Genomic DNA, 6000 nt, shown 5'->3' with positions numbered 1-6000 from the left:
AAAAAAAATACAGAGAAACTGCTATGACTGGTGCAAGTGCAGATTGCTATTTATGTTACCTGAAAAGCCACAACTCCATTCTGCTTCCCATCGAATAAGTAAAGCCACAACCCCATTCTGCTTCCCATTGAATAAGTACATTAGTTAGGAATATGGCTAATTTGACAGAATGTAAACACAAAAGGTAAAGTGTAAGGTGGAGTTGTCTGGAAAGGATGCATTCTACACAAAAAAATGATAATGTCTAGCAGATGACTTTGTGGTTCTACTTTTCAGCTAGGTTTTCTAGGAAAAGGAGGCCTAAGTGCCTGTTAATGTCTGAATGGTTTGTTTGTCAGCTATCCTTCCTTCTCAGGAATATGTTGGCCAATTTCAATCAAACCAGAGAGCTCAAAAGTAATGTCAAAGATACTCCCTTCCCACAGACTGAATCAGCGGGGAGTGTGTGTAAAGGTGATAGAAACATAGAATGGTTTGTGTTGGAAGGGACCTTAAAGCTCATCTAGCTCTAATCCGTTCCCGTGGGCAGGGACACCTTCCACTAGATCAGGCTGCTCAAAGCCCCGTCTAAAAGATGCTGTTAAGGGCCCTAAAGGAGACAGAGGTTTGTTTGCACTGCCGGATCAGCCCTTACTACACACCAGGAAGCTTCGTGGGACAAAATCCCAGACCTCCCCGGTCACCTGGACGCACCTGTGGTTCCTCCTGACGCCCTGCCGGGGAGGACTCTCCTTGGGAGGACGGGAAGGTCCCGCGGCAGACGGCGGGGCGAGAGCTGGTGCACGCACTGCCAAGGGGGTGGGGGGGAGCACAGCCGGGGCCTCGCCCCCTCGCACACCCGCCCTGTCATCTATTCCCTCGGGCAGCAGCGGAGCCCTCCGCCGGGGGCAGCTCTGTGCCTCGGCTGCCCCAGCGGCAGCCCGCCCGGGCCGAAGGGGGGGTGCAGGAAGCGGGCAGGACCCCCTCCTGCGGAAGGACCGCACCGCCCCCACTGCCCCGCGCTGCCCGCAGGTGGCGCTGCCGGCAGCCGCGCTCCGACCCGAAGCCGCCGCCGCAGCCGCGCCGGCTGGGCTAGAGCAGCCCCCCGGCGCCGGCCGCAGCCCCTGGGCCCGCCCGCGGCTGCCTCCGAGGAGCCGTGCCTCCCCCGCCCGCCCTCCCGCCGGGCTCCGCGCCGCCTCCCCCCTATCCGCGGGCAAGCGCGGCGCCGCCGCGGCCGTCCGGTCGCTTTCCGCACTCCGCTTCCCGCGCTCGTTGCTAGCGGTGCGAAGCGGTCCGGAGCGCAGCTCCACAGCCGGCTGGTGCCGCTGCCCCGGCGTGCCCGTCTGCGCGGCGGCGGAGCGGCGCGGGAAGTGGGCGAGCGGCGTGGGGAATGGAGACGCCCGACAGCATCCCCGGGGCCGTGTGACAGCAGCGGCGCTCACACGCGCGCACGCACCAGCCGGCCCGAAGCCGGAGACGGTGCAGAGCCGGGCAGCACCGCCCTGCCCCGTCCCAAGGGAAGCCGGCATGGAGTGAGAGCAGCGTGTGGCCGCCAGGTAAGGAGGGAAGCGTTACCCAGAGGGTAGAGGAGGAATGCGGGATCGGGGCTTGCGTTTTGATGTCTTCACCCTTACGGATCGTTGCCGCCGCGTTTTTTCAGCTTTACCCCCTCCCCAGAAACGCCCTTCCTCAAACCCCCCGGTAGCTACCGCGGCCGTTCCGGGAGACACGGGGCGCGTTACTTATGTAACCGGGGGTCTAGCAGCCTCGGCCGCTTTCCGCTGGGCAAGCGGCGAGGTGGAGCAGTGGCAGATGGGGACACGAAAGGTGCCTGGGCTGGCCCCGAAGCGGCCGTTTCCAGCTGCCGTCGCGGGAGCCTCCCGCCTGGGAGCCCCGGCACCAAGCCATCAGGCAGAGCGCTGCCGCCGCGACGGGGCCGGGACTCCTCCGGGCTCTTCGAGCCTCGGGACTAAACCGCGGGCACCAGCGGGCGGGAGCGACCAGAGACGACGTCCCGCCTGGCCACCCGCTCCCCAGCGGTGCTCCAGCGGCAGTGCCGAAGCCGGGAAGAACTTCAAAGCGGGGTTCGGAGGGAGATGCTCTTTTGGCTGCTTCCGTCTCACTCCACCTCTGGGAGGGCACTGGGGCCCCGCCGCTGCTCGGCAGGGAGTTGAGGTGCCTCCCGGCTGAGGGCTGCCGGGGCCAGGCTGAGAGGAGACTGAGCTAGGTTGAGGGATCGGTGGGGCCCCGGCCCCGATGGGTAGGCAGGGAGAGGAGAGCCTCCGCCGGAGACAGCGGGAACGGAGGGGAGGACGGAATTTCATGAAGGGGTGCCCGTCTCTTCTTGATCGGAGGGAGAGCGAGCTCCGTATCACCATGGCGACCTGAGGGAGGAAAGAGCTAAATAAATAAATAAGTAGGAGATAACTCCCCCCTTTCTCTCTCCCGGCCCCCACCGTTGCCCCTTCCCTGCCAAGTCCGGTCCCAAAGGTGGGGAGCAAGGCACCACAGGCAAAACTTTCCTCTCGTGATAAAATGGGGTGGCGAAGGACCGGGGGGACCGAGATGGGAAGGGGCGGCCCCACCCGGCTTAGCGAACCGCGGTTGCGGGGACCCAGGTGCCCCCGAGTTCCTGTGCTTGCAGGCTTTTGTCCGGTCGCGGCAGGCGGAGGAAGCTGCTTCGGGAAGAGCTCCCCACTGCTACTCCCCGCTGTGTCCGCCATGCCCCCAGCCGCCCGCTGCCCGTTCTCCGGCCCCTCTGCGCACCGCAACCCACGGGCGCTTTGTTTGCGGCCCTGCTTCAGCACCGCGGACAGCGGCAACAGCACCCTGGACAGCGCCGGGGCCGGTGGTCCTGACGGCGGCCAGGGAGCCTGCCAGGGTCTTTGGACTGGGGCCCTGCGCTGGGAGGACCAAGTGCACCCCCCGCTGCTGTTCCCGTGCCAGAAGCGGCTGCCTTTCTCTGCCAGAGCCCGCCTTGAGCACGGTGCTGTTTCCCACTGGGTGCAGGGAGCCAGAGAAAGCCTCACCTCAGGCCACAAAACTTTCCTGAGCCGAATGCATGGAGGAACTGAGAGCAAACATGTTAACAAATGTTAACATCTTTCACATGAACTTGCTCGAGGTTGCTTCTTACGACTCTTTCACACAGGTTGCTTCTTAAGGCTCTTTTGCAGAGGTTCTCTGTAACCTGTTACGGCTGTTTCTCTGGCAGGACTGTTCACATGCACGACATTCATAAAACATGTCCTGCAGAAATTGAAAAATATGTGCTCTCAACTTGTTTTCCTTAAGAAAACTTGTTGAGAAATTGCCCTTGAATAAATTGCACTTTTAGCTCTAAGAAGCTATCCTATTGCTGAGGTGCAAGATTAGAGAGCTGGAGTTTGTGTTGGTCAGACTGACATAATCACCTAATCATTAAAACACCTCCTGTTAAACAACTGTTCTCCTCAGACATTTGGTGACCAGTTTAAAGCACTACACAAGGTGGGGGGGGAAAGTATTCAGGTTAGTGATAATTCACCAAAAGCGAAAGCATTGATAGGTTGTAAATTATTGGCTTAGTTTTCCTATACGTATCTCGTGCTAGTAGTTACATATGCAATTATTGCTTCAGACTACCAAAAAAAAAATCTAGAAAAGCAAACAGCATAATGAATATTCACTGGGGAAGATAGAGATGGATTAGTCACTTTTATGTGTTCACTGTGTCAGGATGTTCTTTTTTTCATTAAGCAAACAAGATTTATTTAATCTTGCCTCAGTCCTGATAGGCAGTAAACTATAGGTACATGTAGAATTATTGGGTTTTGAATCCAAATACCCAGCCTTTTCAGGTTAGGCTTTAACTATAAGCTGTCAAATCACACAAACGATTGTGTTCCTTCTTTGTTATAAATTGTCTGTTTCAAATAAGTCCTAGCTTAGTAGTGGCAACCACATAGGTGAGTCCTATTCAAGCATGGAAGTTTGTCAGGATTTGTGCTTATGCAGGGACTCCAAGCAAATTCATCTCTAAGAATAAAAAGTTGAAGACTTTTTAACTGTAGATCCACATTTCGCCCTAGCTACACTTCTTGACAAGACAAGGGAACCAATGAGTTAAGCCTTTATGGAAATGGAGACCTGAATTTCTTAGTGACAGGCCTCACATTTTCAGACCTATATCATGGGTAGTACGGAAATAAAGGACAGAACTGTAAGTATGGGCTTGGAAACTCGTTACTTTCCTGTGGGAAAATGAGGAGAAGTAATAGAATACAACTCTTCAGGGCATTTGCTAGATCATTTATAATACTTGAAGCTATTGATTGTGTTATATAAGGCAATATTCCTGCAGTGTGAAAATTGTCTTATCAGATAATTACAAAAATATTTAGCTTTATGAGCAACATAAGAAAAAAGTCATAGAAAAATCAACAGAAAATCCCACAATTACAACCTCAATCATTTTAGTAAAAGGCAGATTTTTTTGTACAATTACTGCCAGTGCATTTACATCATGTTCAATATGAGCTTCAAAAGATACATAATTTCACTGCAGAAAATGCTCGTTTTTAATAAACACACATTTGTAGCCTTGTTTTATATTCAGTATTGAAACATGGTGTTTTGGAAGGAAGACAAGATCTCTCCTTCAGAGTATGCAAGAGAAACAGAATTTCATTTATATTTTCATAAAATATCCATTACAAGGGATTTACTGAAATTTTTCACAGATACAAGCTCTAAGTTGTTCTCTCACGTTTAAAATACCAGAAACTCTGGACACTGTTGGTGTAAGGTTACTGAGTTTGTCATGATCTTCTCTTGGTATTTTTACATATACAAGCAGATTTTTATTCAGGAGTTGTTTACATGCTTCTATAAAAGTAAGAAGTAAAAGAATTCATATTAGCATTTTCCCACATAAACTATGTCCCACATAAATTAAGTAATAAGGTTGAAGCATAATAGAGAACACTTTTATATATATATAAATATATATATTTCTTTTCATTGTTGTTAAAAGCTTGGGAGCTCTGTTCAGTGTTTTCCTCACCTGCTTGCTACAGAATGTTGCTTTTTATTTGGGACAACTAGACACTGGCAGTTTTAAAAAAGAGATACAGTTTAGGTTAATGTTTGTTACATTTATGTGGATGTACAATTTTTATTGGTGGAGGCAGTTTGATATTAGCGAACAATAATCCTAGTGTATATTAAGTATCAATATATAAATATTGATCATGCAGAAAAATACTGATGTTTCTTAAACAATGAATGCTAAATTTACCAAACAGTAAACACAAGAAAAAGTGTTTTAATCTCATTCCCACTTGATAGTAAATTCCTGGAAGATTTTTTTTTTTTTTTCCCCCAAAAAAGCCATCAGATGCTTTCCTGGAATGCTATTGCTATTGGAAATACAATTTTATTATACGGGCATTTTGAATAGCTGAAATAAAAGTACATAAAAAAAAAAGGTTACTAACTCCATTTTTCCACACACTCCTGCAATTTTGAATTGTGCCCAAGCATGCTGGCTGTCATGGAAGCTTGAAGCCTTTTGATGGAGCAGTGTTGTGGAGTCCCTGTCAAAAAGACAACCCACAGCAGGCCACCCCTCCCCCCGGGTACTGCAAGAGGTGAATGGGAACAGGCTTGTCAGTGTGGGGGCTGGAGGAGGAAAACTTCTGTAGTGAAAGGTCATGTGCTGAGACTAGAATTTTTCAGTCATATACATTAGTATGGCAGCTGCAAAGGTGCTGTGCTGCAGGTATGAATCATGACCATAAGGAGGCTCAGAGCACCATCCTCATTTAACTCATCACCCATGGCCTGCCTGGCAGAATACCACACAGGGACAAGGAAATATGACAGCTAAGGAAATACATCTTGTTTGCATTTTAAGGTCTCATTAAAATTTATTTTTGCTAGCTAGTAACATGCAGTCTATTCACAAGCTTTTACATACGACCAGCAGAACATCCTGTCTTCAGATAGAGGACAAAAAAGGAGTAAATTTTAAATGTCTTA

The 6000-nt window shown here is 50.3% G+C and overlaps 1 protein-coding gene across 4 annotated transcripts in view; it reads left to right on the top strand.

The window, feature by feature from the left end:
* The first annotated feature begins 878 nt into the window (after positions 1-878).
* The window catches only part of KCNJ6 (potassium inwardly rectifying channel subfamily J member 6), a 168550-nt gene continuing 163428 nt past the window's right edge, over positions 879-6000 (top strand). For 2 of the 4 annotated variants that reach the window (XM_061359151.1, XM_061359157.1), the window contains exon 1: positions 879-1535. The gene's annotated coding sequence lies outside the window, so the exon portion shown is untranslated. The remainder of the gene's footprint in view (positions 1536-6000) is intronic. The other 2 variants (XM_061359153.1, XM_061359154.1) reach the window with 2 other exon arrangements.

Source organism: Neopsephotus bourkii, unplaced genomic scaffold, assembly GCF_033783945.1.
Source record: "Neopsephotus bourkii isolate Nb327-2 ecotype Australia unplaced genomic scaffold, CSIRO-AGI_Nbou_v1 NB_962, whole genome shotgun sequence".
NCBI classification, from domain to species: Eukaryota; Metazoa; Chordata; class Aves; order Psittaciformes; family Psittacidae; genus Neopsephotus; species Neopsephotus bourkii.
This window is presented reverse-complemented; position numbering and strand designations above follow the sequence as displayed.